Consider the following 16,246-nt stretch of genomic DNA (forward strand, 5'->3'; position numbering starts at 1 on the left):
CTCCTGGAGTCTCAAATGGAATTTTGTCTTTGACGGACCGCAGATGTTGAGAGATTTTTGGACAAGTGGTGAATCTGGTTTTGACGTTATACTTCTTTAGAACTTTTGATATATTGTCAGTGATGTTTTGAATGTAAGGAAGGACCACAGTGTAGGATTGCTTTCGGCATCATTGCTATTGGAAGCTTGTGGTGAACTGTATTTTTTGATGGAACGCTTGATATCTTTAATGTGGAAATTATTAGAGAGAAGAGCAGAGGTAAGGTGTTTTAATTCTGTTTTCAGTGACTCGGGCTGAGATAGTTTTGCGGCTCTATAAACAAGAGAGTTGATAACCGATGAATTTTCGGCCGGGTGGTGATGTGACCATGCATTGAGATATCGGTCTGTGTGCGTAGGTTTTCTGTAAACACAATGACCCAATGTTACGTCTGATTTTCTATTGATAAGAATATCTAAGAATGGAAGGTTATTATTAGCTTCCAACTCAATGATAAAACGTATGTTAGGGTGTATCGAGTTTAAATATCTAAGAAAATCTACTAGGGTTTCTTGACCACGAGGCCAAATAGCAAATGTATCATCGGCATTTTTCAATTAAGGTTTGGTTCCAGATTCTCGGATTTTAATATACCTGAAATGATGTCGAGAGTTTCAGGAATAGGAACTTTGGTAAAGGGGGATTCCACGTCGAAACTAACTAGAACATCTTGTTTATCTAATGTAATGCTTTGTAATTGTTCAATGAAGTGAAATGAATTAATTACGAAACTGTCAGTTTTCCCTGTATTACACCGCTTATTAAAACCCTTTACAGGTTCCCGGTTAACTTCACCCACGCATTAAACAATTCTAGACTAGGTTCGGGATTTGGGAACCGATGCCTTTTTAATTTTCTCCGTTCATTAATGAATAAACTATATTGCTTATATAGCTTAATTATGTTGAAAAAAATTGTTATTAATATATGGTATGAATTGGGAATTTTTGGTTTTTGCTTTCTCTAAAACTATCAATTCAGACCGGATCAGCTGTAATTGCGTCGTAATTATATGCGCGCTGCCGGCGCTGTGTGAATGGAATAATCTGGCTAATTAACAAGATCATTAATGAACCTGCCCGAATGGTTTTCGATGTAATTTGAATCAACCATTCAATTAGATATCACAGATAAGTTTGCAATGCCAAAAAAAAAACACATAAATAATGGATAATCTAATCAAAGGGCTCGAGTGTATACGTGACCCTATTTAGAATACAAAGGGCAACGACGTTCGCTCCGAGCAAACAACCCTGTGTACTGAAGTCACGTTTCATCAACCCCATTCTGATGCCGTTCCGACTTTATATCGGGATACCGGGATTACTCGCGGGTTATTTCGACTCACGAGAACCAACCGAGAGCAGAGTGAGTTGATTTTGTTAGACCGATCAAAGTTCGCAATTATCCTATATTTTATATTTAAATGGGTATACGAAATTTTCAGATAGACAGATATATTAAGACAACTTTCCTCAGAACATAACCTTAAACTTAATTCTCTTAAATCTAATCTAATGCTTTTCGGTCCCAAAATTAATAAGGATTTTCTAAATGATAATGTGGACAATACGGAGTTGCGCTTTAGGGAATATATTAAAATCCTAATTTAAAAATCATATCTTTCATTAAAAATGATATAAAACAGTAGTTACATATACTTAGTTCTCCTTTACGTAGAATGCTCTGTGAATCTCTTGTGCGTTCTAGTTTCAACAGCTGTGATTTTATTTATGGCCCTTGTCTTGATGTAGCAGAGAAAAATAGAATTCAAAACGTGCAAAATACATGTTCACGCTTTATTTTAGGACTAAGAGGACTAAAGAGCTTAATTGGTTGATATTGGAGAATCGCAGAGCACTTCATTTGGGTAATTTTGCGATGAAGGTCCTGACGAACCCCGCGCCACCTTCATCTTTAAGTAATATGTTTGTTTTTCGGGGGGCGGTACACGCACGCAATGTCAGATTTATTAATAAAATCACTGTGCCACGTCACGAGACTGCCATCTTCCAGAGATCGTTTACTTATAGCGGTATTAAATTTGATAACTCTTTGCAAAACGAATTCACTTTCCTTGAAGAAAAAATATTTCAAAAACAATATAAGAGTGAATGAATATGTTTTTTTTTGTTTTACATGTGATTTTCTTTTTCTCCTATATAGATTCTCTTGAAAGAATAGTATTGTAAAGTCTTTTCATAGATATAAGAAGGTGACTAACTGATACGAATTAAGGAAAGCTGTAAGAATGAAATATGGCCGAACAGGTCCGTACTTTGCTTAGAATTTAAGTATTTGGGGTTTTGTTAGGAAAGATACTAAACAATATTTATTTATTTATGTTTAAATCTAAAATAAAATTACAAATTATTTTATCATCATCAGGCAGTACACATAAGGTAGGAACAATCAAGAAGATAGCAGCTACAAAACCGACTACCTGCATCTGCAATGGATAATTTCTATAGCGAAATTTGTATACTACATACAAGAAAAATTGGAAAAATAGTAATACAGAAAAGTACCATTCAAATCATCTTATACTAAAATATGAAATGTTATTAATATTTGTCAATAAGGTATTTATAATCAATTAATTTTCTTAGTTTTTTAGTGCTGTCATATATTTGTTTAAATTTTTAGGCCAAGTTTTTGTTTATTTTGATTTTGGTGTCAAAAATAGATTATTTGTTCGTCTTCATTTCAACAACGTCAAGCAATGTAACTAAGGGCACTTGCCCAATCGCGTTATTCTCAGTTATTCTCTGGTCTAATTTCTAACAGGTTTTAATTACCACAATAAAGGATAGCCGGTTTCATTAAAATTTAACGCTTAATGTGATAAATGTAATTTAAAAGCGTGTCACAATATGTTGCGGCAAATTTCTCAAAAAAATGTCCCCAAAATATCTCAAAAAACTAAGTTGGTTCATAGTTGTACTAGATGTGGTAACGCTGCAAGTTCCGAATATTTTAATAATACAGATCATAGTCTCATACTTCTAACAGGCTATCGATAGCGGGGAACCCGGCATCCGCAGGACCACGATAAAAAACAATGGACTCTTCAAGGACAAGAAGCCGCAAAGCGTGTGAAATATGGTGTAAAGTCCGTTCATAGATATAAGAAAGTGACTAACTGATACGAATTAAGAAAAGACCCCGGCAAGCTCAAAGAATGAAATATGGCCGAACAGGTCCGTACTTTGCTTAGAATTTAATTATTTGGGATTTTGTTAGGAGAGATACTAAACAATATTTATTTATGTATGTATTTATGTTTAAATCTTAAATAAAATTACAAATTATTTTTATTACCTACTTAAATTTATTCACATAATATATCAGTATCACTATCGCTATCATCGTCTGTTCTAATTATTATATGTTCTATTTTATTTGCAATATGGATATATGATTGTTCTTTTTCTATATGTTTAACAGAATTTGCTCAACTTTGTGGAGGGATGTTAAGAACTTCGGTTTCTATAAGTTTGAGGACATTGTTACGACGAATGACAGATGTCAGGTGGTGCCAAACATGTTCAGTGGGATTAAATATACAGTGGTAAGGTTAAAACTGTATGCCCTAGATTTTTTGCATAATTAATTATCACAGACGTATTCCTCTTGTAGGTTCAAGCTTTGTAGAACCTCAATTAATTGCTTTTTGGTATAATCTTCGTGAAAATAAATGTCGTTATTATACATGTAGTTTTGGATTATTGCTTTTGTGTCACATGAGGAAGGGGATTTAGTCAACTGTCTACTGTGATAACTTGCATTACAATTACGCTATTATGAGGAATGTTTGGAACTAGTTTGTTTTTAAACCAACTGTAAAATAAATCAGCGATGGTGTCTTCATGGTAATCCAGAGAAGAATCTTTAATATTTTTCGCAGACAGAGAAAGTCCATTTGGAATCCAACCATCTTTAGAGCCAGCATGCAAAATAGTTATTATTTTACCTTTTTTGATGGCGCGTTTGTTTTACACTTATCAGTTGAGCCAGCTCAACCCTTTTCCGACGTATCATAAGTGTCGAACCAGGTTTCATCCCAGTAAATAATTGGCCTTTGTTGTTCTCTGTAAATCCTAATTCTTTCTAGATATTCCAGTTGCTTGCTGGCACCACGTTCAATGAGAGTCAAACAAACATTGTTTATAACTTCCTTAGTCTCAATAGAATAGTGTTTTCTACATTTGGGCGGGAGCATCTCCTGAGATACACTAGACTCGCACATATTTTGCATAATTCGCACACGATTCAACGCACGCTGTATTATATTCGAAATAAGAATGACTACTAATAAACTTAAACTAAGTAGTATACCTTACCAAAGAATATTAAACACAGGTAGGTATAAAATTATTTTGTATTACGGACCACAATTTTATCTGAATTTAAATTCCGAAACTTTATGTAATAATCTTGTTGCATTGTATGTTAATGACCACTCTTGGATAATCCCATTAAAAAGCAATTGGTCACTTTCTTATTTCTATGAACAGACCATACCAATTTCTGTCAGTGTATATAGACCTTTTTTTGATTAATCTTAAGTTACGTTATAAATCTATCTTACAACATTATATTTTACTTTTCTCATATAATTTTAAAGAAACATTGTGCAATAATCCGACGATTTGGGGTTCAGTAGAGTAGTCCGTTCGGCTAGACTGCGCCCCGATTTAGCCGGAACTGTTTGTGTTATATTGTGAATACGTATATGTTTTTTTTATTTGACTAATAAAAAAAGCCGTTCATTATTATTATTAAAAGTTCAATTTGGTGATAATGTGTCTTAAACAAGTAACATTTACTTATGAAAAACTTAAACTGAATTATTTTGACATGCTGTATCGTCAAATTTTGGCCCCACAACTTTGGGGCACCCATATTGACATATAGAGGCCCTGCCTATGCTAATAGTACAGGAACTTGTGAAGCAACTATGTAACAAAATTTTGAGAAGGTCTGCTCAGTATACGCATGCGCGAGATTTAAAATTTCGTTTTTAACCAATGGCACCTCTCATTGCATTTTCTGACGTCCGACCCATAAGACCTTGCGGCTTCCAACAACCAACATGGCCGCTGGCAGGGTGTCCATATTTGTATATTGTGTCGAGAGAGAGAGTTTCACGTTTTGTCTATCATACAGAGTGCGCGAGATAGTTGGGGTAATATAATTGGAAATCGTTATTACTTGTACATATTTTTATATTTATCAAATTCGGCAATAAGTAAAGGGCACTTTATATACGGGGTGTGTACACAATATAATTACATCGATAGAAAAACAATGCGTCCCTCTAAGGCAAGGAAACGCCAAGCGACTTCTTTTTAAAATAAAAAGTTACTTCGCCCTACGCGCTACAAACTTGCCCCGCCCACCGACCATTTTTCAAAATCAATCTTATTTTATTTGCGCTAGATTTGACTTTTTTTTACATCCAAAATCACGTCCATTTTCAACTCGAGCCGCAATTCGGTAAGCAGGAAAATCACGCGGAAGCCACGCAATTAATCTTCATTCGCGAAGTTCAAAAGGCGATAATAATAGGCAGGCGGCCCTCAAAATAGAGTTGCCGAAATCAAAGAAACCAAATTAATTCAGGAAAGTAAGTCGTTACGCTCGTTCGACACCCCGTCGCAGCCCCTCGACCCCCTATCCGCAACATTGCCAATTAAAGCCGACGAGGACTGGCGAACGAATTTACTTTGGAAGAACTAACGAAGTTTCCCGCGAGGAACTCGCTTAAAATCTCCTCTAATAAATTACGAAATTCAAAGCCCACTTAAGAAGTTAAGGAGTGGGGCGGCGGCGGGGGGAAAGTTTGTTTGTAAATAAGGCGATCCGCGAGAAGGCGCCACCGTCGGAGAAGAATCCGACTCGCCTCCCACGACTAGTGAATACGTGCTCGGGATTCCGCAACCGCCGCCATGAATATGGTAATAAAGGGCGGGGGGATAAATTATTATCTCTCCTATCTTACTGGGGTTGTTGCCGACGCATGGTGGTCCAGGGAAATAAATAAGAACTAAAAGTTCAGATTTTCAGGAAATTATATATTTTTACATGACAATTGTTTCGACAACACCGTGTCTTTATCAAATGTAATATTTACAAACTACCTGCTACTATATATACCGAAAAATGACCATAAAACCTTAATTAATGTTGTTGCGAGAATTTAAGTTCAATAAAGGAGAGGTATTTAAAACTGATTGATCGTTAAGCAATATATTTGAAAGTTTCATTTTTTAATCTCCATAGCTTCCAATAAATTTAATTTTCTAGTTTTTGGGGCTGTATGTAAAATATCAAAATTGTCGTCAAAAATGTGTTTTTCTGTGTTTAAGTGTGTAGCATAATTAGAATCTAGACTATTGTGTTTAAACCCTCCTTTATGTTCGTTAATACGTTTCTTGAAGGATCTACCTGTTTGTCCAATATAAATTTTAGGACATGGTCCGCATTTCAACCTGTATACACCTGATTTTTGAGTTTTTGGACACTTCGTTTGATTGTTTTTTAAAAATTTTCTTATTGTGTTGTTACTTCTGAAAGCTACATCTTGACAAATGTTTCGAAACTTTTTCACTGGGTTCTCCTATGTGTGAAATTGTTTTAAATAGTTCGTGTTTTTTATTAGGTTTCGGATAAATAGAGTTTACTATTGTCTGGATTTGTTTTTTATTTATAATTCTATTTATTTTATTTATATTTTATAGTCTGTGAATGAAATAGTGAAATGCAGCCATTTTGTGTATATCAATCTATTAATTTCTTATACAATTTTTTTATCTATTACGAAAACGCAAAACAATTTAGATTTTTCCATTTACCATAAACCTTCACACACGGACACAGTCATACATAACAGCTGAGGGTATAGGCCGAAACTTGTACAGTTTACGTTTTTTTTGTTTTTGTTTATATTTGTGCTTAGTGTGTTTTACGTGATAATAATGGAAGCGACACAAGACAATATTACAAATCGTGCCATCACGTTATAGAATATATCCTAAAATCAGTATTTATGTTTAGATTAGTAAAAAAAAATTATTTTAGTTTTTTTTTTTTGAATATTTTACACTTAATTCGATATACCATTTGAATTTTAAAAAGTAGAAAACTTTAAGCTGATGACAATATTTTATTGGTTCAAAACTAGTGGCTACATTTTCTATTTACATATCTTTTAGCTTTATCACGGTGAAACTTAGCAAAAAACTTTCGGTGTTTTATATGCAAAATGTTGCCATAAACCTATCCACTAAAAGTAAATTATCTGAGTGACCTCTTAAAAAATCGTCTACTGTCATTTTCTGAATTTTCTTTTTGACACTTAAACGAGTTGTATTTCTTTAGTAGCTTCACAGCCAATGAAAGCGCGTTTAAAAGAGGATTTAAATTTTACAAATTTTACAAGTGCTTATATTTATTTAATTATATTATTTATATAAATTTATTTATTTAGCGGCGGACCCACCACCCCTTACAAAATAAGATTCACATAAACAAAATAGTAAAAAGCAAAATAAAATAAAACAAAAATAAAACAAAATGAAATAGATAAATAAAGACCCAACCCTAATATGACAAACATTGGTTTTCCTGACAGTCTTTAAGTTCTTTCTTATCTATTCTTGCACTCTGAAAGCAGTCAAGCTGGTCCGAAAAGCGATTTGCTAGTGCGGCTGACCTAGTACCTACCTGGAAGGCCCGGTTTATTCTGGTCTGACGGGAGGGAATGCCAAGCCCAATCTTACATAACAGCTCCACGAGAATTTGAGTGCAGAAGTTGGAGAGAGTCCTTGGTGCTATATACCGTAGGTGCCTATCCTGCATTCTTTCTATGGCCTGTACGTGGACGTTATACGAAGGTGACCACAGAGAGGAACAATAATTCAAGTGTGGACGCACGAGGGAGCAGAACAGTAATCTGAGAGACGGAATACTCTGGAAGTCCAGTGTACAACGCTTAATAAAGCCCAAAATCTGAAGTCATTTAGACACACAGTCAATTTAGTATCGAGTAACACTCCAAGATCCCTTATTATTAGTTGGTTCCATTTCATTCAAATCGCACCATATTGACTCTCCTATAGAATTCTAGCAAATAATAGCAATATCATTCACGTGGACATTGAAGAGTAGGGCTCCCAGATGTGATCCTTGCGGAACCCCAGAAGCCACTTTAATTTCGGAGGATTGGAAGTTTTGGACTGGCACAATTTGTACGCTTTCAGTAAGGTACGATGTTAACCATTCCAAAAGTTTGCCCTGGATTCCAATGTTTCTCAATTTCTTGATTAAGCTTGGATGATTTACTCGACCAAATGCCTTTGAAAATTCTGTGGAAATTCCTTTCTCCGTGATTTACTACGATTCTCCATTGGGCTCCATGATTTTCAATGATTCTCCATTAGTGCGCAATTCCCAAAACTTGACCAACACCGAACAAGGACGACGGCAAATACGATTTAACGTCCGATAGAAACATCCGTTTTGTCGGCAAACCAAAACTAGCGTCAGTCAATGAAATTCGCCGCAAAATCGAGTTAGTATATATAAAATTATTATCCCGGTTTAACGTTAACAACGCGGAGAACAAAGCCCGATTTGCGACGGACGCGGCACGCAACGTTTTCATGTAATAATTATTATGCTTACATTGATAATTAATGTCAAACTGAAATGCAGCGCCCGTTATTTGTCCACGGTTTTACGTCGCGTTACGTCCCAAATTAATTTCGACAACGTTATCGTAATTTTATTCGATCGTTTGCATTGAGCAATTAAGCAGATAAAACTGTTGGCGATTCTGTCAAAAATTAAATTGTTAATTTACACTTAACTTAACAAAACTTAACAAGCCTGGGGTCCCATTGCACTTCTAGGAAAGGAACTATGGGCGCGGTCTTTTTTGGCACTCTGTGGGTCAGAACCGAAGCCTGTGATAGACACTATTGTGACGGGAGATGAAACTATGGTTCCCTATTATGATCCTCTATTGAAAAAAGAATCAATGGAGTGGCGTCGTAAGGATGAAGCAACTCCAAGAAAATCAAGAGCCTGCCAGTCAACAAAAAAGGCGATGGCCACGATCTTTTGGGATTGTGAAGGAATTCTTTTGATAGATTTTAAAGAAACTGTCAATGGTAAATATTACTCAACTATTACTACACCTGTCCATACTGCTGGTGTTGCACAAGCTACCATTTTAGAGTGTGGTTTCCAAGAGATAGATCATCCTCCCTATAGCCCAGCGAGGTGGATGGTGGTTAAACGACGAAGTTGAGTTGAAAGAGGCCGTTCTAGCTCATTTTGCAGACAAACCAAAATAATATTTTTTTAGAGGGATTGAGCTGTTCATAAAGGGATGTAATAAGTGTATTGCAATTAAGGGGGATTATTTTGAAAAATAATAAAAATTGTTACTCTACTCTGTTTCTTTCATATTCAGGCCGGGAAATTTTGGCGCTGCCCTCGTAGAAGTTGTCTACATATAATGTTCTACCTTCTTCATCAGTTTCAAGGTTACATTTTCAGATGCACCCTGCGTCCTCCAAACATAAACTGGTACTTCCATGTATAACCCTAATCGGTTCATAATTTATATAGTTTTATTCCTCTTCCTCCATAGTTTCATCAATGCAAACTTTTTGTCCCGGTGCATTGGCGCTTTTGAAATTTTGAACAAATTTATCGAAAACATTGTCTAATTTACGCGTCCGGTTTCCAGGAACTGCTCGTCGTTGTCAAAATCTCAGCAGCATCTCAAAGCGGCTTCGTGCCATAGTGTTTTTAGGTAGTTGAACGGAAAATATTTTGCTTGTAGACCAATAGTTGTTAAGCCCTGGACCTTTTACTATGCCCATGTATCCCACCAATCCAATGAACTGTCTCATTTCATTTGGGTCAGTTGGTGTCCGGCGATGTAAACACGAAAAAGGGATAATATAATTTTGTTTTGCGTATAAGTTGGTTTCATAGACCATAATTTGTATTATGTCCTTGGTCAAAAAAAGTGGAAAATAATCTATTGGCTCCGCAAGCGTTGGATCCATACCAGTGGTACCAGTAAACGCAAAGTTTTTTTGCCTTCCTACAGGATAACGATGGCGTTGCTCTTGGCGGAGTAGCAGCCACTAGAGAAGGTGGAGTGTAGATGTTTGGCTCTCGTCCATCTTGGTTGAAGTTGGGACTCAACGTCTTCATAACTCATGTCCACGTCACCATCTTCTTCAAGAGCCGTAGCTAATTCATCGTCCGTTAGATATTTTTTGGCCATTGTTTTTATGTTTTTAAACATTTACATTGTCAAATAATAGTTTTTATCTAATTACTGAAGATTTTCACAAATGCGATAAAAAAACTAAATTAAAATGGTACCATTTTTTTATATGACTTAACATAAATTTTCTACATTTGTACATAGGTATGTTGCTCATAATAGAGGAAGTTTTATTAAAAAAATAATTGTTTGGATCCTGATCCCTAATTAATGAATATGAATTAATACTTTTTAAGCTCCATTAAATGATTATCAATTTACGATGGAAGTTTGTTCTTTATTTTTACTATTTAGGTCATCAAGATCCATATGGGTGTTCAAATTTAAGTGGTTTAAAAACAAATTGTTTATAAGGTGTTGGTTTTTTCTGAAGTATTCAGAAATTGTTCCATTAAGGTTCTAGTCAAACTATCTTCATTATATTGTTTCGAGGTCGATGCACTGGCTGTTTGCCAGTTCGTTAGATTCAGGTACCTCGGGAGTGCCACACTGTTCAATTCTTGGGTCTCTGTTGTATCGCTTGTTCACATTTGATATGTCTAAGGAAGACAAATTTTCTCAAATATGCTGATGAAACCCAGCTGTTACACACATTTAACTCAGTTAAGTATGATAACGTCCAAGCTAATCGGAATTTGGACCTTAAAAGTCTTTTTTAAGTATAGTAGAAAAGACAATCTTAACCCAAATTCAAAAAAAACACAAATTTTGCTATTTGCTCCCCCTGGAAGGTATAATTTTTTGCGTGATCATATTAAAATTCAATTGGACAATGAAGAACTTAAGTTTACACATGAAGCAAAAAATTTAGGAACGATAACAGATGGCCACATTTATAATTTATATAAAAAGACTTGTATATCCCTCAAAACGCTTTATGCAAATAAACATACATACGAAAAAAAACTCTTTCAGGCATGTATGTTTTCTAAAGTTATATACTGTAAAATCCAGAACGGTTGTGCCCGATTCAAAATCAATAAGAACTAAAAGTTCAGATTTTCAATTGACAATTAGAATTGTTTCGACAACACCGTGTCTTTATCAAATGTAATATTTACAAAGTACCTGCTACTATATATGCCGAAAAATAACATTAAAACTATAATAAATGTTGTTTTGAGAATTTAATTTTAATATCGGAGGGGTATTTAAAACTAATAAGTGATCATAAAGCAAAACATTTGAATGCCTCATTTTGTTAATCTCCATGACTTCCAATAAATTAAATTTTCTACTGTTTGTAAAATATCAAAATTGTCCTTAAAAATGTGTTTTTCTGTGTTTAAGTGTGTAGCATAATTCGAATCTAGACTATTGTGTTTAAACGCTCTTTTATGTTTGTTAATACCTTTCTTAAAAGATCTACCCATTTGTTCAATATAAATTTTACTACATGATCCGCATTTCAACCTGATTTTTGAGATTTTGGACATTTCGTTTTACTATTTTTTTTAAAATTTTCCTATTGTAATAGTTCTGAAAGTTATTTTTAAAACACATTTTGACAGATGTTTTGAAACTTTTTCACTGGGTTCTCCTATGTATGTTATGGTTTTAAATTGTTTGTGTTCTGTTTTAGGTTTCGGATAAATAGAGTTTACTGTTGTCTGGACGGATGTAGCATTGTTGTTGTAATTTTCGAATATTTTTGGAAATCGAGTTTTCAGAGACAAACATCATGCTACTTTTCATACATCGCCACAGATATACCGTACGATCCAAACAGCTCGAGCGATAAAACGCCGTCCGTTTAGAACTGACTCACCTGTCATGTCGTACAAGATAAAAGAAGTCGGAAAAAATTAATAAACATTTTTACCTACCGGTGTTTAAGCGACTATGTGGAATTAATAAAATTTCCAAACATGTCAGTCTCTAAAAATTTCACGTGGGTGGGCGTAGGGAATGAATCCGAAACACGGCGACCCATAAACATGGGCCGGATGTTCCACGTTATTCGAGATATGAATTATTTGTTATTGCGTTATTTTTTATTCTTATCTGCTTCGAAATTTATTATTGGTCCATGTAATAAAAACGCCCCGAGAAATTTCTCATTGTCTATACGTCCATACCGTTGTGTCGGAGGGTGATTATTAATAGTTCTCTCAACTTGATATATTGTTTTACAATTTATTAGGTTTAATATTGGTTTTTATACGCTGCGAACGAGACGCGCGCGGATGTAGAAAGTCCCGATGCTCTGCAGGGAAAATTCTTTTTTGTAGCGCTTATTCCTTAAGGGCTTGAATGATCTATGCAAACGTCAGAGTCAGTGTTAAAGAAGAACATTCAGCATCACAAACCTTTATCATACATAATAAGAATAATTGAAGAGTGGAAGTAAAAAAGTAACAACTAACCAAAAAGAAAGTTCTGAAATATTGATGAAAAATCTAGGAAATGCGACTATATTCGTCTTAATCGTTTATTAACATAGAAAGAAACAAGTTCAAGGCATGTTAATTTTTCACAGAAACTGCAACAGGTTACTGTAACACTTTTTACAAAACTTCTGGATTCCTGCTGCTTCGGTTTTTGCTGAGTCGAACTTGCTGACGTTTCGCCAATTATCCTGTTAGCTTTTTCAGAGCTTGACTGAAACTAGCTCGTGTATATATATATATATATATATATATATATATATATATATATATATATATATATATATATATATATATATATATATATATATATATATATATATGATGACACTATATTCCGGGATATCATCCGTTCGCTCGTTGAACTCCGACTGGAATCCTGCAAATCCTGCATCCGACTGGAATCCCGCAGACGTTTCGCCAAAATCTCACTTGGCATCTTCAATGCTCGCGCTCCGAAAACACTTCGAACATATATATATATATATATATATATATATATATATATATATATATATATATATATATATATATATATATATATATATATATATATATATATATATATATATATATATATATATATATATATATATATATATATATATATATATATATATATGTATATATATATGTGACAGGTAGGGACCTGAGTCGCGGTTAGGATTGTTATGTTGTTTATAGATTTCTATAGACTCTCGGATTTTTCATTGATATGTCCGGTTTCATGAGTGTGTCCGGCAACAGCTGATGAGTTTATTGGTCTTGGTCGTAAGGCTCTTTCGTGTTCTTTGGGTCTAGTTGATATTTTTCGTCCGGTCTCTCTATCTCATTTAGGGCAACAATTGCACTAGGTAGATGCAGAAGGATGGGTGGAAAGAACTGGGGCTTAAACCCAAAAATGACACTTTGGTTGTATCTAGCAGTAGTGAGACAATGCTAGCGTATGGGGCGATTATCTGGTGGACAAGAACCATGCAGGGGGAGGCGATAAGGCGGCTGAGTAGCGTGCAAAGACTAGAGAGTCTGTGCACTACGAGGGGCATGAGCACAACGCCCACTGCAGCGTTGGAGGTCCTACTGAACATCCCACCAATACAGATCTATATACAAGTCCCCAATCCACCGGGCCACCAATCAAGACAGAAATATCCTGGTATGATGATGGCTCAAAAACTCAAGAAGGAGTAGGAGCCAGAATATATGAACCCACGACGAAAAGGAAAATCTCTATTCCAATGGGTAAGCTAGCAACGGTGTTCCAAGCAGAGATCACTGCACTAGAACACTGTGCAAGAGAAATAAAAGCGAGGAAAATCCGTAACAAATCAATTGCAACTTACACCGATAGTCAAGCGGCTACAAAGGCCCTGCAATCTAATAAAATAACATCGAAGTTAGTTCTGGACTGTCATAAGGCATTAAACGAGATAGCAAGCCAGAACAAAGTTGCTCTATCATGGGTACCGGGGCACGGAGGGCATACAGGTAATGAAGGGTCGTCAATGCGCCTGATTGGACCAGAACCCTTTTGTGGGGTGGCCAAACCCGTTGCAAAAACAGCCATCGGGGATTGGATGGACCGAAAATCCCGACGATGGTGGATGAAAGAATTCCTAATTGGTCCATCGGCCAATTTTACAGCGGACCTACTAAGCTACAATAGAAAAGCCGTAAGAATAATGGTAGGTCTGCTGACAAGCCACTGCAGGCATCTAAGCCTAATGGAAGTGGAAGAAAACCCAGAATGTAGATTCTGTCAGGAAGAGGAGGAAACAGCCGCACACGTACTGTGCCAGTACGAAGGCCTAGCGAGAGTGCGTTTCCATCTGCTGGGCGATACCAAACCAGAGGCAGAGAGCTATACGAGGGAGCCATTATCGAAGTTGTGGAGTCTGGTTAGAGAGACGAACCTGGATAAAGCTCTATAGCTATGGAGAGAGTCACAATAGATCCTCTGGGTCGCAATGACGGACAGGCTGATTGCTAGCTCTCCCAACTATTAATCTAATCTAATCTAATCTCTATCACATTTGATAAAGATATGGTGTTGTCGAAACAATCGTCATGTCATAATATATAATTTCGTGAAAATCTGAACTTTTAGTTCTTATTTATTTTGGCCCCTATATGCGACGGAGTGAATTTATCTACACAAAACTAGTGATATAAGCTATAGACACAGTTTCAGCACTCAACTAATTTAAGTAATTCCTCGAAAACTGCTTAAGACAGGAAGATCAACAATATACAGGGTGCTTCCAGCGTGAATCATCGTGTATATACACGGTATTTGGTCATTTTATTGGTAATAAAAGCATATCGACATTTTAAAAAAGTTATTATTTGGTTCATATTAAAAAATATGGGGTATTTATAATTTTTTAAATAAAAAAATTATGGGAGAACCTTACTCCAGTTTACGAAAATAAATTTTATAAAAATAAAACATGGTAAAAAGATAATAAAAATGAAGTCCTACCTAAGATCCCATAAAGACCGACTTAAAATTCCGTGAATGTCAAAATCCCGATAAAATATGCGCCGTATAACGCCGCCGTAATTTACGTTTTCACGTCGGTTATTAATGACTTAATCATGATGTTTCGTTATTTACGACCAAAACATTAATTTAATTGTTTCGGTGAAATGCAACAATTTATTTCGTTTGTTAAACATGCAATATTTCGATGTAGAATATATTAATTTTGACTCCGCGTTTAATATTGCGGCCATTTTGTGGATTTTATGTTTGAACAAAGCAATGAAAGGTAATAATTTGGTTTGGTTAATTGTGATTCAAAGGCGGTAGAAATTCTCCACAACACCAAGAAGGAGGAATCATCAAAGCTGGTGTCTATTTTCAACAACAAAAATAGTCCTTTAGATACGCGGTTGATGGCACTATGCGGAAGTTTCTGAAGAAGAAAATAATATCCTAACTGAATGTTTATAATGTGTTTAGAACAAGAGATTCTGCTGCTTTGAAAAATGGAAAAAAAGCAATGGGTCTTTGCATTTTGAAGCAAGATCTTTTTACAAAAGTGGATCGCATCGCATCGCAGTGGTAGATTGTTTTTTTTGTCCTCCTTAAATTTATTGGAATGAGCGTGTGGGATTTTTTTGATAAACGATTTTTTTTTTATTGATGAAAATAAATTACATTTTCTAAAGAAAACAAAGGACTAACATTCTTTAAATGAATGCTGACACTAGCACCTTTTCGCGACTTCTTGCCAGAGAGACTCATGGAACTGTTTCGACCGGTCTGGATCGGCATCGGATCAAAGCATTCCAGGGGCCGGTGGCCTACGATGGACCCGCGAAGCCGGGTCACGCGCCTACTATGCTGCGTTGTAATACCGAACAATGAGTGTTTATTTAATTTGTTTAATTTAACGTATTCAAGGTTCTCTGGACAAAAACAAAAATCCAAAAAAAATGCGATTAAAAATTGCACATTCTAAATTCTGCATGACCTGCCTTAAATTGGGATTGAGTTCAATG

The sequence above is a fragment of the Cylas formicarius genome, unplaced genomic scaffold (genome assembly GCF_029955315.1).
Source record: "Cylas formicarius isolate icCylForm1 unplaced genomic scaffold, icCylForm1.1 PGA_scaffold_9__14_contigs__length_23061073, whole genome shotgun sequence".
NCBI classification, from domain to species: Eukaryota; Metazoa; Arthropoda; class Insecta; order Coleoptera; family Brentidae; genus Cylas; species Cylas formicarius.